The sequence below is a fragment of the Manis javanica genome, chromosome 16, assembly GCF_040802235.1.
Source record: "Manis javanica isolate MJ-LG chromosome 16, MJ_LKY, whole genome shotgun sequence".
Lineage (NCBI taxonomy): Eukaryota > Metazoa > Chordata > Mammalia > Pholidota > Manidae > Manis > Manis javanica.
In genome coordinates this window covers 18,864,189-18,886,321 of record NC_133171.1, presented here as the reverse complement: position 1 = coordinate 18,886,321, position 22,133 = coordinate 18,864,189, and positions in this window count along the sequence as shown.

Genomic DNA, 22,133 nt, shown 5'->3' with positions numbered 1-22,133 from the left:
TTTAACTGCGTTATTTATCTTTTTATTGTTGGATGGCAAAGAGTTCTTTATGTAATGTGTATACAAGACCTTTATCAGGTATATTATTTGCAAACATTTTATTCTGCAAAACATCCATGCTTAGCCTTTTATGTATCATACAGAGCATTCAAGAATCTGATGAAGCCATGAACTCTCAGCCAGCAGAGCGCACACTCCCATCAAGTTTTATACACATTTTCAGAGATTTCACAAGGCCTCCTGAGGCCATTCCACAACCTTAGGGCACCCAAGGCATCTATGTCTCCTGCCACCTCCCAAAGTTTTGCTCTTCCCTAGGATCATGCAGCTACAGTCTGACAATAGGAAACACATTGCAGTGAAATGAAGAAAATAGCTCTTCCGGCAGGTGGCATCAGGAGTCCACTTGGCGACAGAATAGTGTTACTGAGAACCTGGGGTAGGCGATTCCCTACAGGGCTGAGAATGCGGGATCTTCAGAGAAGAGAGGAAAAGTGGTATGACACAAGGAGAGATTTTTTTTTCCCTCTTTCTAGATGAAGTAGGGGGAAGGGAGAAAGAGAACTCAGCCAACTGAGAGACTGGGAGGTGGTTGGAGAAGAGAATTCGCAGGGCATACACCCTGATGTGTTAGGAGGAAGTGGGTTTTCCCAGGGCTCATCAGCAGCATTTGCTTAACTACCTTTGACGTGTCTGCTTCTCAACTAGAGAGAAAGAGATGAAGGGGAACAGTGAGAACTATTTAAACAGACAAGTTGAAGCCAGAGGCTGGGAAACTATTTAGACCTTTCCATTTATCTAAAGCCTGGTCCTGGAAAAAAAAAATCATGAATCTGAATACTAATTTTTTGGACTTGCAAAGTTACCATTTAAGCCACACTCAATGTCTCATGACAGATTTCCTCCCTTCTAAAACCATTATCTTTGCCTTTTAAGAATAATCAGAAAAATTGTGTTCATTATTTCAGAGTCTGTCAGGAATTTCAAGGCATCATAGAAACTTAGCATTTAAAGGGGGTCTTGAATTTAAGCCTTATACCTAATTCCTTATTCATCATGCTTGGTAAAATATCATTTTGGTTTTGCTTGAAGGCCCTCGATGATGGGGAAATCACCACTTCATAATAATCAACCCAGTTATTTGATCTTTGGGCAGATTTAACTATTGGAAAATTCCTTCTTCGCTGAGCTGAAATGAGCCTCTTTATACTTCTCCTCTCATCACTGGTTATGTCATTTGGACCAAAATATCCACACTAGATACTCTTTATTTAGGACCATGTATAAGCCAAATACTTTTGTGGCAGGTGCCTTTTATTATTGTTCACTTACAATTAATCATTACAACCCAAGAAGGTAGGTGTGTCTTTCCCATTTGGTAGGCAACAATTGAGACGTGAATTCATGGTTCAGAGAGAATAACTGAGAGACTGGGATTTTAACCATGCTCTGTCTGATCCCAAAGTCTAACTGATTTCCTCCATGTAAATCAGCAGCTCTCTGAGAAAAACGAATTTCTTTTACTGGAAACGTTTAAATGACAGATGATAATGTTATTTTCTCTTACTGTGTCTAATTCCACTTCAGCAAGTAAGCAGCCTCAGATTCTTCTAACCAAAAACATACATTGAGTATTTCTTTCTGGTGGCAAAGCTCTGGGCCAGATACTCTCAACAGCATTATTTTGAATGGGAACTTGGTTTCTTAATGAATTAACTAAAACACAGAAACCACTACAGAAAGTGATAACATAAAAGACCACATTAGTGGAGAGAAAAGTGCAATAAAACACTGAGGATAAATATCCAAGTCCACTGCATGCTTTGTCTCTGCGATTATTTTGTCAGCTCATGCTTTGTTTTTTCTTGTCTCTCTATTTACCGATCAAGTTCAGTCTTTGCTTTCTTGGTGTTAGTTTTCTACTGGAAAAAAATAGTCCATATGTAGTGGTTAGCTTGACAAATGGTTACATCTTTATTTTTGTTTGTGCTGGTGGTCAACTAGATTTAAGTACAGACAGGCAAGCTGGAAACTTCCCATTTGTCCACTGAGTTAGTCTTGCACCAAGGCAGGTGTTTCAAAAGGTATAGTAGTGGAACTGAAGAAGTCTCCCTTCCCGATGAAAAAAATCTGTGGAGGCAATATAGTCGAGGTCTCACTTTTTAACCACAGATCTTTAAGTCTTAGAAGTTTTTCTCATCATATTAATGGTTACAGAGCAGGCTCCTGACTAGTACGTGCTGCATGACTGGAACTGATTGGCTTAAAGATTTCTACAATGACCAGGCTTAGGATTTTACATGGAATTTCTCTGGATTCCACATCTTGTGATGTACAGTGTATAATGGGGTCTTCCTAATAGATGAGGGGCATTGCAGATGGGTTCCTTATGGAAACAAGAACGTACATTCACATTGTATATATATATATGCTCATGCCTTTGAATCCCTTATGGGCATGTTCTTAGATTTTTTACTAGAAATTGATTTTTCACTATTTGAACATTTCTCCCCAAATCCTTCATGCACCTAGCATCATTCTGTTTTTATTTATACCATGTTCTTTCATGGAAACAGGGGGTGTTTAAGACCAGTGTTTCTAATAAAAAGGTCTTATAGTGGCGAACAGGGAGTCAAGGACAGGGAGCCAGTGAGGATGGGACCTGGGCAACCCACGCAGGCCTCCTCTGAGTCGGCCCTGTTCCCTCAGCTGGTTGTTGGGGCGCCACAGACAGGCCCCCAGCCGCTGGGAAGACAGGAGAAGCAGAGGCCTTTACCGGGCAGGTAGAAGGAAAAGGGAAAGAGAAAGCAGGGCACATGGAAAAATCACTTAAAACCCCTGTGTAAATATATATTTAAGATGGCAAAAAATTATTTTTTAAATTGTCAACTTTTAGAAAAGAACATTGTAATGATTTCTGGGGCTGAGTCAAGTTGCCTTAGCGATAGTGTGAATGACAGCGTTTTCATTAATTCCTTCATTCTGCCCGTATTTCCTGAGTGCCAGATGCTGTCCCAAGTCGGGGGTCCTAGTGATGAACAAGACTGTCACAGTCTGCACCCTTACAGAAATTCTAGCGAATAATAGAATAGTGTGGTCTTTTATTTCACAAAGGTAAAAAGTAACTAAATTTCAAACAAAAAAGCTACCTTTTGTTTACTATTTCCTTTAAAAAGCTACCACTATGCAATGCCATAGTGTCAGAATTTTAGGATTGAAAGACTCATTCATCTATGCAATAAATATTTATGAACTGCTGTTATTACTAAGCAATGCTAGTGTCTTGACTAATACTGTTACATCGGTCAAGACATACTGGTCTCTCTTCTGAAGTGCCAGCTCTCTCTTCTGAAGGAGGGGACTCTGTATACCTACGCTTTGCTCCAGTTTGTGTTGACTTTGCACTTTGATCTCTGAGGGCTGCATTCTTCCCTGTGACTTCTGAATTCCAGAGACAGCCTTAGTGTAAGCTTCAGGTATTCACAGCAGCTTGCTGGGTCTGGCATGTGGGGGGCAGCGGGGGAATGGAGGGGTAGCTGATGATAGAAGAGAAAGAATGGAAGGAAGTCTTAAAGTTCCTTTATTCTTTTCTCTCACTTTCCAACAAATTACCTGAGCTCTAGGAAGCAGAAAGCACAGAGAAGGTGACAGAGCCAGGCTGTCCACTTCCCAGCTGAGGCACCTTTCTATGTCACTCTCCTTGTGCATGGCCCACAGAGTATCTCTTTGGAATGAAAGTGTCTACCACAATAAAGGAAAGGTCTTTGTCTCTTTCTTTCAGTACTGCATCCCTCGTGCCCAAAGAGTGATATGGAACATATGCCCAATAAATAATGGCGAGAGAATTAGTAAATGAAATAAAGGTGTTTATCACAATTAAGTACAGCTTGCAGAGTGTCACGAAAAGCCAGTAGATCCAGCTTTGCCAATGGCATTCAACATCAAAATGCATGTGGAGTCTGAGCTTTCACTGGCTTTACTGACCTTTACCATTGATGTCTTGTTGTAGGAGAGAATATCAAGGATTACAGTGAAGCTCCACAGATTCAGAAATCACTCATTCACCCAACAAGCAGTGGGCCATCAAAAGGGTCTCAAGGGAATGCCCCACACATAGATTCTTATTGAAAGACAATCACGTGAGTCAGAAAGGAAGGGCCAAGGGATGGTTGGTTCACACCTTGTAACCTGGCCCACAGCCTCTTTAGAGAGCTGGACCAACACAGCAGTAAATAAATGAAATCCCAGAGTGGAGAAGGCTTCCTGTAAAAAGAAGACTATTGTCTAACTAGAGGACACGGCTAATAAATAGGGCTGAGAGCTGAGAAAGAAGAGATGACTCAGTTTCCTTGGGACACCTATGCTGGCACTTGAAGAATCTGTCTTTTAATTTTGTTCTGTTTATCCCATGACCCCATGTAAGTATTTCTTGGCATATGCATGCAAGGGAAAGGTTCCAGCATGTCCCATTTACCACAGAATATTCCAGGTTTAGTTCAGCACCATTCATAGCAGCCAAAGAATGTTTGGGGTTATAAATGGAGGCAGATAAGTATGGGCTGTTATTTCTGCACCTAAGTTAATAGAAAGTAGACACTGTAAAATGTATTTCAGAAAGGAAACGTTTTCTCTGTGAAAGTTAAATAACCTGGTACAATTATACCCCAAGGCAGCTGGATTTTGATTTTTACAAATAATAACCTAGCATGTCCCCAAGCATCCGAGAGACTCAAGCAATTTGGACTTGAGGCAAGATGGCTGTCTAGATAAATGAGTGATGTAAGCCCTGATTCTAATCATTAACTGTCTCAAAAAACTTAACATTCCTTTTAACTAATAAGCCTAGTTTGAGTGTGGGAAGCCGGATCTCCAGGGTCCTTTTTGCTACTAACATTCTGTATGACCTTAGCGAAGGCACTTTGGTGTTCCATATCTTGGTTTCCTTATCTACAAAATGGAAATAATCACACCAAGGCTACCTTTGAAGGGTGGAATTGTAACTTCCAAAAAGATAACTTGAAGCCTCGATCTCCAGAGCATTGACAATGACCTTATTAGGAAATAGGCTCTTTGAAGGCAGAATCAAGTGCACCCGCGTGTATTAGGGCCAGCACTGATGGAATCTGACTGCTTTCCTTATGAGAAGGGAGTTTGGACACAGAGCCAGACAGACAGGAGGCCATGTGACGACAAGGCGAGACTGGAGCTCCACAGCTGCCGGCCAGGGATGGGGACACTTGAAGGACCCGGAGCTGGGATGGGGCAGGAAGTGTTCGCCCAGAGTCTCAGCATGGGCATGGCCCTGAGAACACCTTGATTTTGGATTTCTAGCCTCCAGAACCACGAGAGTGTAAATTTTTGTTGTTTACCACCACCGAGGATAGCCATCCTAGGAAATTAACACTCTACTTAAATCACATGCTATTATGAGGATAACAAATAATAAATATGAGAAATGTTTTGGCACCTATATATCAGGATAAATTGCTATAGAAATATAAAAAGTACTTTACCTTTTTAAATCTCAAGTATGTCCAGCATGCACTTGTCTAAAGCAGGCAGTGTTAAGGAAGAGCTAAACTTAAAACTCTGTTAGAAATGCTTTTTATCATTAAAAATATTTCATGTTAAGCTTTTAGCCTTACAGAATTACCTCTGGTAGAGCCCTGAAAATCCAGCGGTCCATAAACATTCTTGAAAGGTATTTTCTGCCTCCTTTCATTTTTATGTACTTAAATAATTTCTTTTTCTGAATACGTGAGTGTTTTTTTAAAAAAAACTTGAGTGCCTTATTCATTACACTTAAAGAGTTGGCTTACCCTCAGCCTACACAATAGCTGGAAAGTAAAAGAGCAGAACACAAAAGAAATATTATGAGATGTAGCCACAAAAATCCCTTAATAAATCTGATATTCCATTTACCACCCCAAACATCCACAAAGGTGAAGTGCTACCAAACTGTAGTTATTTTACAATTTTCTGTTAATCCAAAATAGTGGTTAGTCAGAATAGCACATTTACGGTAACAAAAAATGATAATATGTTTTAGACTACTGTCTAAACATATTGCCCCTTCTATATATGTCTATGACAGGAATGGCTTTGTATATAGATACAAATAATTATATTTGTATTTATATTGTGATTATATGTTATAATTATTATATTGCATCTATTTATAGCATATATAATATAATTATATATATGATTAGTATATTATTATTATTATAGATAACCGTTAGTAGTTTCTCTTTACTTTTCAGGATTTCCTTGAACTTGAATTGATCTGAGCAGCAGACAAGAAAGAGTTACATTTATCTGACGGAAAACTCAGAAACTTTAGAGATCATCTGGTTTAAATCGTCTCACTTTACAGATAAGGGAAGCAGAGCGTAGCTGGTCAGTGACCTGGTGAAGGTTGCACAGGGATTAGGTGGCAGATCGAATTCCCGTTGCCTGACTTCCAGTCAAGTGTTCTTTCGTCTCTATAACCATGGTGGTCATACAGACGTGGCTCTCTCGCTTACTAGCTATGTGACCTTGGATGAGTCTCTCAAATTCTGAGGGCGCCTCTCCTAGAATGTAAAATGGGAATGAAAAGCCAGGCTGGTACAAGCTGGCATGCAGCTAAGAGAGGGATGCCCGGGACACAGCGTCGTCCCAGATGAATGGAGCTCAGCTTCCCGCTCCCCCGTCCCACGCTACATTAGTCACCACTTGTCCTTGGGGCATGACATCCTCAAAGACGCTTGTGCAGGACCCCTCATCCTGCACTGTGGCGCTGTCCTTATTCTGCTCCAGTTACCTGATTATTCAACTGTAGCCCTTTGGTTGCATGAATTGTGTCACGTTCACTGTTATACCTTAGCATTTGGTGTGGTGCTAAAAAAAAGTTGCCCACTGGAAGCTCAGTGAGTGAGTTATTTTGTGCGCAAACACTAGTGGGGAGATGTTTAGGAGGTATATGTTCTCACGGAAAGAATCCCGTCTTTTCCGCAGCTGCTACCAACGTAAAGGCTGGTCCAGTTCTCCCAGACTGTGTGGATCATTTTGTTATTAATGCTCTTACCTTTGGGATTATGTTGTGCTTGCTTACTGGTAAAATGCATTTGCCTGCATTACCTGAGCCCAGACTGACTTAGGGTGGAAAGAGGCCACAAAGTCCAGGGTCACCATAGGTTCACCAGAGAACATTCAGTCCAGAATCATGTCTTTGCAGAGCACAGGCCACAGGGCGCTGCATGAAAAAATAAAGAGCTCTCAAGTGCGAGAGGCATTTGTAGAAGAGTTGAAGGTGCTCTGAGGTTGTTTTCAAATTTCCTTGGTCTGACTCCTGGTGTCAGCGTTCTTACTCGTAATGCAGAGATAATGACATCTACTTCTTAGGATTTTTGTGAAGAACCAGTAAGAAAACATTCATGAACACATTTTATAAATAGCGAGGTACTGCATGAATGTGCGGATGTATGATTCGGAGATTCACCACTGTACTGGAGGTGGCCACCCATCCCCCGCTTGCTTTTGTACCCAGGACCAGAAAGTGGGGGAAATTGGTCATTTAATCTTATTACAAACTGGAGGCTGTTGGCAGCGTGGGAGAGTTTGCCCAGCCGTGGATGCTCAGAGACTGCTGGAATGCTCCAGTCTGAGCTCAGGTGCAGAAGGATCTAGAAGAGCCTGGGGAGAGTGGGGCATTAGCTGCTGGAACACTTCATGCTAACGGTGGGGACAGGGCCGACTAGTGGTGCTTTTCCTCTCACTCTAGAACTTGGTTCTAACGTGCTTGTCAGAGGATAGAAGTCTGAAATTCTCCAATGATTTCTTTTCGGTGGATCTCTCATCCGGGTGGTTCCTGAACTCGGAGTCCAGCTCCACCCCAGGGCCCCCACCGTTGAAGGGGCTAACACCATCCACACCTGCCCAAGAATTTCAGTCTGACTGCAGTGTGTACGAGCTCTCTGGGGCACCAGACATCAAGCCCCTGTACTTTTTGGAGGCAACAAAGATCTTACGCTATTAGTGAAACATGTTCTGAGAATGATACCATTCAGTCAACTTCACAGCCTCGTAATCTCACCCAAAGATGGAATCTCTTCTGTTTTTCACACTTCTCTCCCAAGAAGACATGAGGCCTTCTGACTGCGTTCCTTTCTAGTGTTCTTAAGATTAACCCACTGCTTCAAGCAGATGATTTATGGATTGAAGGGACAGCCTTCACCACAAACATACACATGGCCCTAAAACGCTGAGGATACTCGGCTTAGTGAGCTAAGGCTACAGAACTCCCAATAAATGAGGAAGCGCTGCAGCATAGGACCAGATGCAGGGCTCATATTCCTTAGCTGCTGACACATTTTAACGGGTAATCTCTTATCAGGAGTGAGAAGGGAGATGAATTTCTGCTAGGCTCCTTCCCTTTTACATTCAGGCTTGTATCTCCAGTATCCCCATGGCTGAATAACTTACGTTACCTATCTATCGTCCATTTAAAGGAATATTTACAAACATCATGCTCTTCTGGTCTTTGAAGCTAATGGATCTTTAGCCAACTCACCTCCTCATCTAGGTAGTCAGAGCAGGGTTAGTGTCAGTGTCCCTGAACACACACACCTGCAGCTGCCCAGTGTCTTAGAAACCTTGCATGCTTTGTATCTATTGAGAAATATTCATTGGATGGAGGTTGTAAGGATGAGGTGGGAGGCGAGGGAATAGTTTGCCCATAAGTAGACTTATGGGGGTGACTGTGGTGGTTTTGCTGTCTGCAGAATGACACCTTGGAGAAGGTTCAAAAATCCCGTCCCTCAGCAGCAATCCTAGCTCCCAGCCGTGGGCACAAGGGAGGATGCTGCTGAGAGATGAGAGGGAATCGTCCTATGGAGAAGTCTGCTGCTGACACTGGCTCTTGGTTTTTAAGGTCACCAGGGAGGATTTCTTTGTTATCTCACGAAAGCTCTCTTTCATTCTTTAGAGAGTGTGTAAGTTCAGGGAAGGTTTCCAGTATATTAAAACCAACATTTTTATTTTTCATTCTTTTTACAGAAGGCGCACAGAGTATTTTATGACCCAAAGAAAACTATTGATTATTTTATCTCTTTTGTTTTTCATTTTCAAGTAAAACAAGATGGGTTTCGGTATAAAGATTTAAAAGGTTCTCTCTCCCTGTATTTGACCAGCCACTGGAGAAAGACATTTTTTCTTTTAAAGTTACAGATGAGCATTATAGATTTTGGCAAAATTCTTAAAGTGTTGCAGGTGATTTAATGATTTAGTTATGACTTAATATTTGAGCAATGTCAGTATTTCCCCAATCTGCCATAATTACAATTCAATTTGTCAGAATTTACTTAATAGCCATGTGCTTAAGCATAAGGGAAACACTTGGTCTGTTTAGCAAACCTTCTGTTGGAGCAGAACTGCAAGGAGACTGGAGCTGCTGATTCCTGTTTTAGTGTGAGTAAGACGCGCCATACGTGCAAGAGGACTCCTGCCAACCAAGTCGGCAGAGGAGTTTGTGTAGCAGAATTCTGTTTAATAAGAAAGAGTTTTGATAAACAGTCTTGTCTCAGATGGGTTAAACTATTGATTTACCAATACCATTCCTTTCTTGACCCAGGGGGACACTGTTGATGCCACTTAGAATATTACAAACTCTCTGCCATATGCATCTTGTCTAGCCCATGCTTCAACCCTATCACCTTTCAGCAGATTGCTTTAGACAAGATATCTCATGGGCAAGGAATCTGCAATGCATATAAGCTTACTTGCTGATTTAATACAAGCGAGTCCTAGACACTGACCTTGTCTTGGGTTTTTCTAATTTGGCAGGGCTGTAACACTGCAAAGACCTGAAAATCCCTTTTTAACAAGGCTACCTGAACCTCATGGCCTCAGTCCACACACATGAAAATTTAAAGATGTCCAGGAGATCAGTAGCTTTCAGTATTAAAGAGCAGGAAGAATGACACTGCACTTAACTTGGGTCTACTTATTTTTCCAGCCAAGGATTCTGTCTCCAAGCATAATAGCTGCTCTGTTATCACTTTATAAATTGCTGTGCATATTATTTCAGTAATGAAGTGGGAGAAGGCGTCCTGTTTGAAGATGTTAAACGTACCACATGCCCCACAAAAATCCCCAGATGTTCAATTATTTGAAATAAATTATTTCTCCTCTAAGCAGGTTGTATTTTTAATTTTTCCAAAGGCAGCAGGTAGGAAGGGTATTATCATGTCCGTAGAGACCGTGGTCCTTGAAGCACCCACGGGTGTTACAGGCCATCCCAAGCAGTTCTCAAGGCATGAGGCAGGCCAAAAGTGTGATGCAGGTGTTTAAAATTCTGCTTACAGGTCCTACCTTTCATCAGAAAAAAAAAGTCCTATAATTTTCCAGGATGAGAGAGAAATTGGCAATACCTGTCACCTTGGCACTAAGTCAGTCTAATTTGGCGAGATTTATAGTGTACCCAGTGCCGGACTGATCATATGTGCCCATGATGCACCGCGTCTGTAAAGGCAGCCCAGTGCCCTTTGCTCCTCTGACAAAGGTGTACAGAGCACAAATTTGCGTGGAGAGTTTCCCTCAGCAAACACATCTCCATTAGGACATGTTGAAAATATCAGTTGTCGAAATCATGGGAAAGGAAGCACGTAAACACATATGTGGTAGCAATGCCTGGAAATATGTGTGGACATGTTTCTGCTTCAGGGCATGTATATTTAAACCGTCTATTGTTCTATTGTATGTAGTTTTCTACCCCCATGGTCTAGGCTGAACACTCCTAGCAAAAAAGCAAAAAGAAAATTTTTTTAATGGGTACAAATAAGGGACTAGAGCCAAGGCATAAGCAAGGTTGCTAAGAGTAGGAGGTTCAGGACGTGGCTCCTCGTGCTGAGCCCCGTTGTGTCTGCCCTGGCGCGCATCTTCCTCCAGCTGAACTTTGGTTTTCTCCCTGTAACATGATTGAGTTTGAGTAAGTGACTTCTTAGTGTGTAGGTAGCCTAATTTCTCTAATAAGTACGGCTAAACCAGAACGAATGTATGGACCACCTTTAACTTCATGGTTCACGACACTGGTGTCTGTCTGCTTAGTCCAGGGAAGTCCTCAGCTCTAAGTGTGCCCATGTTCTTATTGCAAAGTTGGAACAAAGATGGATGATTATGGGTTTCTAAAGGAGTCTTCCTGTGGAAAGGTGTTTGGGGGACAGCGATGGCTGAGCGCAGATGAGGCAGGGGAGGTGCCCTCGTTTAGAGTGGGCCGCCACTCCACCAGAAATGAATGGTTCACCAGAGAATCTGGACTCTGTGAGTGGAAGCATGACACCCCAAAACTTCCCTTCACACTGCGACTCAGTTCCTTCAAGCACTCGCTGGGGATTAGTTCTTTTTCTACCTCTGGATGAACCTTCTGGCAGGTGTTACCTCTCAGATGGTAAACAAACGGTCCCTTGTTTGGGGATTAAAACTTCAGTCTGATCTAATAATCACACAGCGCTAGTCCAGCCCAGAATATTAATCAGGACTTCAAATGCATATTCAGGTAAATCTTCTGCCTTCTCCCACCTTGACCTTGACCCAGACATGGAATCCTAGAGTACAGTGTGAGGTCAGGGTCATTTCTTCAATACTCATGAGCTGTTCTTTTGACCTGTGGCTGTGAAGGGAGGCCTGACGGGGGGATAGATAGGGAAGGGCAGAGTCTTGTCGGCTTGGCACCCTTGTGGTCTCCCACTGGTACCACCTAGACCTGGCAGATGTCCATGAGTGTCTATCTTTTGGGCAATTTTATGGATTGCTAGTGGGTTCCCTGCCTCTCTCTCGGTTGGGCACTGTTGTCCCCTCAACTCCTGGGCTTGTTGCAGTCCAGCCCCCCGGAGAGACAGAAACAAGACTTATTGAAAGAAATGGAGTAAGGGTTGGTTTAGAACTAGGGTTAAGCTTGGATAAGAGAGGAACCGCTGAACACGCCTCTGACTTCATCAGCAATTCATTTCTCAGTCTGAAGGAGGCCTGAGCTAAGGGAGGGAGAATTTTTTATTATTAATGTGGTGAGAATATATGAGATCAATGTCTGAACACATTTCTAAATGCACGATACAGTATTGGTAATTATTGGCATGATGTTGGATGGCAGATTTCTAAAACTTATTCTTGCACTCCCGAAACTTTTATAATGGATAAGGGTTTAAAGTTTTATTTCCCTGCATGACACTAAGATACTTAGATGGGACAGTTTTTTAACGCTCACACTAAGACAAATTATTTATTATCTAAAAGTACCTGGTAAGTAATGCACCCTATTTCACATTTGCTTTGGGAAGAGTTACACTTTGCATCCTATTTTAACTGTAAAATCATTAGACAAAATAGATAAGACTAAGGTTCTTAAAATATACCTTAAAGTTTGAACACCCTCTTTCCCATGTCCCTGATTAAACATCACCATTAATGATGCTATCACTCTATAGAGTGAGAAAATTTGGGGCTTTCTCCTGGGCTAAGACCACTTCTCTGTGGGTCCCCAGTGGTCACCAAGGAAAGATGTACGGAATCCCAGGGCATATGGATTTGTAAGGAATATTTTGAAAAGAGAACAGGTCCCTTCAAGGGCTGGTACTTCAGCTCCTTCATCCCATGTCACTGGCTACGACGACTTAGACATGAGTCACTGCGACGAGACAGTACATGGTTTGAATGCCTTGGAATGTTTCTAATAATAACACTAGGACCAGTGAGTTTCACATTAATTAATGAAAGTGACAGTAGTTGAATCTAATTCAAATAACATGAATACAAATAAAAACAGGCCTGGGCTTGCTTGTCATGCTGCTGCATTGAATACTACAGGCTGTTAAATAGCTGGGCGTCAGCCAAAAGATGCCTGGAGTGTCTTGTGTAATAATGCCCCATAGCTCACCAGTCAGTTTCTGAGTAAGTGTGACCTGTTCTTTTATGGCTTTAAGTACAAGAAGTGAAGCATAGGCTGGATGTCTGTATTTGTGAAAGAAAATCTTTTCCTACATTTCCCATGTAATTACAAACCTTCCATTACTGTGTTCTCTTAACACCATTTTACTAATGGTGATGTCCTGAAATTTACCACAGAAGGCTAGACTAATCTCAGAGAGTAGGGCAGGTCCCCAAATAGACAAGTGCTGTGAAACTATGAGAACGTGTGACTTCTGTAATCCTCTGTGGACACCTAGATTGTGCTTAGATATGGTGTGCTGGTGTATCAACATGTGCAAATGGCCTGTGGTTGCACCTCTATGTGTGCCAACTATTGCAAAGTTCTTTCAACAACTGGGTGGGACCCAACAGGTGGAATTGAAGCATCTGATTATACTTTGCTTCTTTTCAGTGTGTTTTCCCTTAACCTGCAGCCTTTTAACTCTACACTGCCAGAGAATGTTATGGATACCTCCACCTTAAATTCCTTAGAGCAGTTTTCAGCCTCAACACCGCTGACATTTTAGACAGGACAATTCTCGCTGTGGAGGGCTCTCCTGCAGTTTTGCAGCATCCCTGACCACTACCCACTAGATTTCAGTAGTAGTTCTCCTCCAAGTTGTGAGAACTGAAAATGTTTCTAAGGGAAATGAGCAAATGTCCCCTGGGGAGGGGGACAAAATCACTCCCTATATCCCATTTAGGATGACTGCCTTAGAGAGAGGGTCCTTTCTCCTATTCAAGGCCCTGCAAAGAACATTAATAGGGCAGTAATGACTCACAGATGGCAGCAAACCTGGGAACACCATAATGGACCCTCGCATCCGTCTGACCCTAGAGTCAAATGTTGAACAGTGAAATGTGAATGGTACCAATATTCTGCACTTTGACAGAGTCCTTGAGGTGGGGAATATGATTTAAACCTTTAAATAGGCATTAAAGGTTTTGAAAGAGTAGATGTTTTTAATAACATGGTTCCATTTTCCAGTGATAACTACTAATAATACTGTTGATACTAATATTTTAATGATTTAGATATCACTATTAGTAAAATTGCCAAGTAAGATGCTTTAGTATAAATCAGTCTTTTTATTGTAGCAAATGTGAAAAAACACATAGAATAAAATGGTGCTAGTTGGGATTTTGATCCGTGGTGAAGAACAAATTCAACCGAGGACTAGAGCCGGGTGACAGGCAGAGACAGGAGAAAACAGGAACAGTTAGGGGGTTACAGGAATAAAGTTAGATGACAGGTAGAGAGAGAGGATATGAAAGAGCAAAGTGTCCAAAATAAATAGATTCGAGAGAAAATGGTCTCACATGACCTTCCTTCCCAGAGTTCCAAGTTAGGAACCTGGCACACAGTCCAGCCTTGGGGAGTTCCCAGGGGAGAATGCGGTTTCTAAGCTGTCTTTGAGGAAAGAGCATTTAATGAACATATGTAAGTGGACTGCCTGTGCCGTCTAATTGACCAGTCCTCCCCCAAGCCCAGAATATTCAGAGCTGCTTTCTTTTCTCAGAATAATGGTAGGTAAAGAGACTGGCACGCCTGTGCCCAGAAATCCTACGGCTGTCAACACAGTAAATAAAGCTGCAAGAGCACCCACGGGCAGAGGCATGCCGGCCCTGCCACCCTGTCCCACCCTCCAAGGCAGTGGGACTCCCCTCAGGCTTCACAGCAATCATCCAGCTACCATGAAGTTTTTAGTCATGACCGTTTGTGGGAAATACCACTGATGGTTTTAGGAACAAAGAATATGCATAACTCCAGAAAACCTCATTTTGCCTTGTTTGCCCAAAGAAGCTGCTTCTCTTTAATATAGAAACTTAAATGTCTATACCAAAAACATGTTTACAGGCTGGGTCATTTCTTTTCCCCTGAAGCATTTCCGGAAATATTTTCCTTTCTAATAGTAGCTGATTAACTTGAGTGTATTCTCATCAGGACTCTGTCTTGGTCTCTGCCCAAATTCTCAGAGGACTCTCTGCTAAGTATCCTCGGCATTTATCAGATGGCTGCAAAATTATTAGGGCTGAGAGAGCTGCTTGTATAATGTGGATAAAAGTACTGCATGGACTGAGATTATAAATCCTTGTTCCCCGATTCACCCTTTAAAAATGATTTAAGAAGGTGGTATTTTTATTTTTACATGAAAATTTTATTCAGACACATTCCAATGCCTATAGGACTAGGAACCTGAAAATCTTAAACTTCAATTTCAAGCAAGGAGTGTGGTTAATGGGACATGGTGTGCAATTTATTATGGGTCAAGGGATGTGGGTGCAAGTGCCATCTCTCCCAGGGATTTGCTGAGTGTGGTAGGGGGAATGCCAGGTCGCACGGCTGTTGGCTGCTTGTCCCCATTTCCGTCTTTAGGGAAGACCTGCCTGGAGGTCTTTGAGTGAGCGGTGCCCGTTCTCTGAAATGCTATGTATCAGCTAGTTCCTCCAGGCCTTCCTAGGGCCTTTTGACACAGGATATAGTCTTAGCACAAACTGTATTATATTATTTTACTTTTGTAGCTTTCATGTGAAACCGTTTCCAATTTATAGAAAAGTTACAAACATAGCACAAAACATTCCCAGATGTCCCTCACTCAGGTATCCCAGTTGGTATTTTATCACATTTGCTGTCACCTCTCTCCTCTCTCTCCCCTGATAATGTGTATATAAGCACCCATAAACACAAACATGCACATTATTTTTTTCCTGCACCACTTGAGAGTAAGTTGCAAACATGATGCCTTTTACCACCAGATATCTTAGTGTATATTTGCTAAGAAAGAAACATGTTCTCTTACAAAACCACAGTATAATTGTGAAATCATAACTTTAACATTCATAAGACACTGATGTCTAATTGATAGATTTGAGTCAAATTTCAACCATTATCTCACTTAGGCCTTTTATTGGAAAAAGAAACAAAAATAAAAACAAAAAACTGTGGCGAGAATTTGATCATGAGGTTCATTTACTTACTCTGTCTTGTCTGCTTTGGGACAGTTCTGTGGTTTTTCTTTGTCTTTCATAACCTTGATGTAGTTTGAAAGTACCAACCAGCAATTTTATAGACTGGCTCTCAATTTCTGTTTGTCTAATGTTGTCTCATTATGAGATTTGGTTATGCATTTTTTGCAAGATTTCCATATAAGTGGTACTGTGTTCTCAGTATCAAAAGGCACACGTGATGTCGTTTTGAACCATTACTGGTAATTTTGGTCACTTGGCCAAAATGGTGTCTAAGAGGTTTTTCTCCATTTCAAAGTTTTTAGTCTCAGGAATTAGTAAGTACTTTGTGGGGAGATACTTTGAAGCTACGTGAATATTCTGTCCTTCATCAAATTTTCACCCACTGGTTTTAGCGCCCATTGATGATTCTTCTCTGAAGCAATTATTACTACATAATTGCCACATCATGATTCCTGATTCCCATAACTCACCTCCTTTAATTAGTTCTGAATACTGTTTTCCACTACCTGGATTCTTGAAGAATGGCTGATCCCAGGGCTGGGGATGGGAAAGTGAAAGGCAAGCTTGTACCATCTTGTGGAGCAAGGAAGCATGAAGGAGCTATAAAAATGATGGGAAAATGTCAAAATGAGACCAGAGCTGGCCTGTTGGGGCTCCATTGACTAAATCTTGGACAATTAGAGTACCAAAAACAAGTAATACGGTGGGTTATAACCTACTAAACACAATAGAAATAATAATCATATAAGAATTCGTGAGTCCATACTGAATGAATGAATGGAATGATTGTAGAGAACTCTTTCTTAGAGTAGAATGATACTTTTCTTTTAAAGGGGATGTGTTATCACTAAAACTCAAGTCAATAAGCAGAACTTCATCACCTCTTGAAAAGAGATCCCCAGCACATTCTTCTTGAGAGATAAAGGGTGCTCCTGCTAGAGAAAGCATGAGGTACCCCAAAGTTTCTTTGTTCTGAGACAAAGACCATTGACTCGACTGCTCTCATTTCCTGGGAGCATGGCACAGCAAAAATGCTTAAGAGGTCCTTTGATGACCAGACTGACTCCTAGTTTTATTGCTCCATGAGAACTACTGCTAAATATGTTTTGTGAAACTCCAAGCTGTAATGCAAAAACATCCCACGGATGCCTCCTCACCTGTGGACAGGTAAAGAGGCTCACTTCTGGTTAGAACCTTATCTGTGACTTACTATTTGCTGCTGTAAGTTCTGTCTCAAACATTTTAGAGTCTGGAGCAGGAGGCCCACCTTTTCCAGGTCTAAACATTTTCCAAGTTATACATCTAGTTAACAAATTTGCTGAATAAAATATGTCCTATCCTCCTACTGTGAAAAATGCACCATCAGCATTATGAATAAGGGTGTCAGTGTATGGCTTTCAGTAGAATTATTAATGAAGAGCAAAGTTGGTGGAATTTTATCATTATTGTACATCTTTGAGTGTTCTCTTGATTGCACAGTGATGTTTCACCACAAAAACAGACCCCAAGGAAAGGACTTTGATGCAGGTAACTTATTTAGGAGGTTATCCCAGAAAGCATAAGGGAGAGGACAGAAATATCGAGATGGGAAAGCAAGAAAAGCCAAAGAGTAGAAAAGTTACAAACTGTTACCACTGTGAACAATTGGGCCTTAGCCCCCTCCCGTGTAACTAAATAAATCCACTTTTGACTTTGCACAGGTTCATGAAAAAGTAGTTTATCTTTAGTATGTACTTCAATTACAGGAAGTTAATTGTCTATGCCGAGGCGTGTTTGCAGGTTGATTAGTTTATTTTTCACACAAGCATTTGGAAATTCTCTCCTTCCTAATAACAGCTGATTAACCAGAATGCCTTTTGCTTAGTGCCCCTCTGTAGGACAGTCCACATCTAAGAACTGTTGCACAGTGTGATAAGGAAACTGGGGGAGTTCATTCATCAATGTTGACCCACTTTACTGATGATTGTCTCTGAGAATATTATATTCCCTGTACTTTGGGGCCCTTCTATGCACTGTCTAAGCAAAATTCCATAGCACTAAAAAGAGATCTCAGGCAGGGAAGCAGGAAGTTGCAAGCCTTGAATTGATAATTGTTTCCAAAAAATTATTTTGCTTGCCTTTGTAATCAAAATTTTTATATAATGTCCTCCTGAGTAACAAGCTAAATGCATTTTAAGTCCCCTAAATTTGCATTTTCATCAAAGATGAAATTGGGAGTAAATATAAAACTAAAGTATTCTTTTCTCATGTTTTTAAATTAAAAGAAATATATTTAAATGACATGGCAAATCACACATTATACCAAATTCACATCAAAATGTTAAATCAGAAACATGTATGTACAGTTGCATTTTTTAGTTTCTTATTTTTAAACTAATTAAATCTTTTAAGATATCTTTAAATAAACTTACTTTGGAACAATTTGGGGTTTACAGAAAAATTGCAAAGATATTCAGAGAATTTCTGAACCCCTCACTCAGTTTCTCCTAATGTTAACGTCTTAGATCATCATGATATATTTGTCATAATTAAGAAACGAACATCGGTTTATTATGATCAACTGAACTTCATAATTTTTTCAGATTTTACTTATCTTGCCATTAGTGCCCTTTTCTGCTCCAGGGCCCAATCCAGGATTCCACACTGCATTTAGCCTTCAGGTGTCCTGTGTCGCCTCTGGGCTGTGACAGTTTCAGACTCTCTTGTTTTTCATGATCTTGGAAGTTTTGAAGTGAACTGGTCATGGATTTGGTAGACTCTCCTGAGTTGAGTTTTGTCTGCTGTTTTTCTCGTGACTAGACAGTAGTTATAGGTTTGGGGGAAGAACACCACAAGGTGAGGTGCCCTTCTCATCATGTCATGTCAGGGGACACATGTCATCCACATGACAAGCTGGTGGCTGTCAGTTTCTCCACTGTAATTTACATACTCTACCCTTTGGAAATGAACCGCTAAGTCCAGCCCACATTCAGGAGGACGGAGAAACGCAGCTTCATTTCAGATGTTATTTGAAACTATTTTGTAAGGAAGAATTAGCCCTTTACCCCCATTAGTTATTTATTCAATAATTTATATCTGTATAGATTCACGTGTATTAACTTTGTCCTTTGGGTTATATTACATTATTTTGTTGCTCTAGTTCTCTTTGGCCATCTGGAGCACTTTCAGGTTGGCTTCTGCATCCTTTGACATCATCATTCTGTTTTATTAAGCACTAAATGATGGTCCAGGCTCAACTAATACTTCTGTTACAGTCCTAGAATCAACCACTTATCCAAGAAGCTCTTAGATAAAGGTTATGGTTATTAGAGAATGGCACATAGAAACCAAGATTTGGGAATTCAGTGTGCTCACTACTACTGGAGTTGCACTCCATCTAGGCCCTTAGAGCAGAGCTACAAAATATATGTATTTATTAACCCAGGTTTATGCATATACTCTAATAATTTCTGTATCTATCATCTTTATAAATAATAAACTAAACATGAGTTCATGTTTCTGAACTCTAATTCAGTATCACAGGATTCATTCTAGCTTCCTCCTATCCCTTGATTATTGGTAACTTCTCTCTTTGATAATGAGAAACATGGCTTTCACCATCCACCACCCATTTATTTGTCTGTTTGGCTCTGATATAGATTTGAGGCAGTTTCAGAGTTGCTGACTCAGTCCATCACAAGAAACAAATTTACCAACAAGAGTACAGTGTTTTATGTACAGTTCCTTCTGTCTGTACTTAGCCTTACAGTTTCTAGTGAAACATTGTTTTGAAAGTTATGTAGGTCAGCATTTTTTTCCCCACCAACCTTCCAGTGAGGTTATTTATGCATTTGTAATATTAACATTCATTTGTCACACTCTGCATTCCATCTTGGGTTCCCCCTAACATCCTGTTTGATTTTGTTTGCAATGGGAATGTATTAATATTCACTCTTTGTACATACATTTCTTTGGGTCTTGGTGTATATGTAGAATCCACCACTCCAGGACCACAGTGAATAATTTCATTACCAGAAAAATTTCCCTGTGCCTCCTTTTTTAGTCATTCTTTCCCATCTCCCTAACACCTGAAAACCATCGATCTGTTTTCTATTCATGTATTTTCTCTTTTTCTGATGTAACCATATAATATGTAACTTTTTGGGTCTGACTTTCTGTCTGAGCAAAATGCCTGTAAAGCTCATCTGGGTGGTGTGAATCACTAGCTTGATATTTTTATCACTGGATAGTATTCTGTTGTTCTGATGCAGCAGTTTATATATCCATTCATCAGTTGAAGGACACACATCAGTTTGGGGTAACTGTGAATAAAGCCACTATGAACATGATATAGATTTCTGTGTGACCACAAGCTTTCATGTCACTTGAATAAATACCTGCACAATTGCAGAATTAAATGGCAAATCTATGTTTAACTTTATAATAACCTGCTAAACTGTCTTCCAAAATGGCCACACCATTTTTACTTCTCACCAGCAATGATAAGCATCCTTGTTTCTCTGTATCCTAACCAGCATGACATATTATTAGTTATTATTTTTTTAATATTAGCTATTCTAACGTGTGTAGATTGGTATCTCCTTGTGATTTTAACTTTCAATTTCCTGATAACAACATGATGGTACGAATCTCTCAAATGCTTATTTGCCAACATATTTGCCAAATTTTGGTGGTGTTCAGATCTTTTGCCTATTTTTAATTGTGTTTTTTGCTTCTTTATTGTTGAGTTTAAGAATTATTTATATATTTTAGATCAAGTTATTTATCAGATATTTGGTCGGCAAATATTTCTCCCATTCTGTGCTTGCCCTTTCATTCTCTTAGTAGTGTCTTTGCAGAGCAGAAGTTTTAATTATTAATAAAGCCTAATTTATCATTTTTTAAAATTTCATTGATTGGGTTTATGATGTTGCATTAAAAACTCATCTCCAAACACAAAGTCATGCAGATTTTCTCCTACATTTTTTTCTAGAATTTTTACAGTTTTACATTTTACATGCAGGTCTATAATCCAGATTGAGTTAATTTTTATATCATGTTTAAAGTATGTGTTGAGGTTGATGTTTTTGTCTCTGGACATCCAGTTTTTCCAGTACTATTTGTTGAAGAGATGATACTTTCTTCATTGAATTACCTTTGCATCTTTGTCAAAAATAACTTGACTGTATTTGTTTTTGTCTATTTCTGGACTCTCTGTTCTGTTACATTTATCGATTTGTCTTTTTTTCAACACCACAGCATCTTGGTCCCTGTGGCTTTAGAGTAAGCCTTGAAATGGGATAGAGTCTTCTGACTTTCTTCTTTTTTTGAAATTGTTTTCCTTTTCTAGCTCCTTTGCCGTTCCTTCTGCTTACAGTTATGATTCCGCTACTCCAGACCATTTTCATGATCTAGGAGCCTATTATTATTATTATCAAATATATCTTACAGAATTCAATTATTATGTGTGAAGTTGCTTGGTAAACTCAAGGGTATGATATGAATATACATTACTCTTGATTTTAAACTATATGATACTATATTTTTTTCTTTCCAGCTTCTGTGAGTAAATTGATTATTGATCTAGATAAGGTTTATGTATTTTCAGGTGCCATGTGTGGATACCAGGAGTGTCTGGAGAAGTGGACTAACAAAATCTAGTAATATTACAGCTAAACAAGACATTTCTTATTATTCCTTCCATAGTGGGAGTCAGGCAGTACCTATAAAGTCATTTAAAAAACTGTTCATATATATATATATATTTTAAGAGGTGGGAGATCAATGGGTACTAAAGGATAATGTTTTGATTATAGCAAATGCATCTAGCTTAGCATAGGAGAATTTTCTTTGTTTTTATAAACAAAGACCTGTGGGTTAGTTTTATGTTTGATTTGTGTAGTGTACCTTATCTCAGATAGTAAACAGTTTGTAATACTGGTGGTGATAAACATGGAATGTGTAGTTGCATAATATTAGATTCACTAAAAAAATGTACAACAGTCTTTTAAAAACTGCTCTATGTTCATGGATGGAATATGTGGAAGAGAATTCTAGGTCTTTTAAGAGCCAGTTGTGAACAAAATTTCTTCTCAAAAATACAATGGGATTTATTCACTGATATAAGTTAAATGAAAAGTTAAAATATTGTGAAACAAATACCATATGTTTTCCATGGAAAATTATCTTCAGCCTGTGTTTAAGATGTCTGGAAAAGAAAAAATGAAACTTGGTTTCTT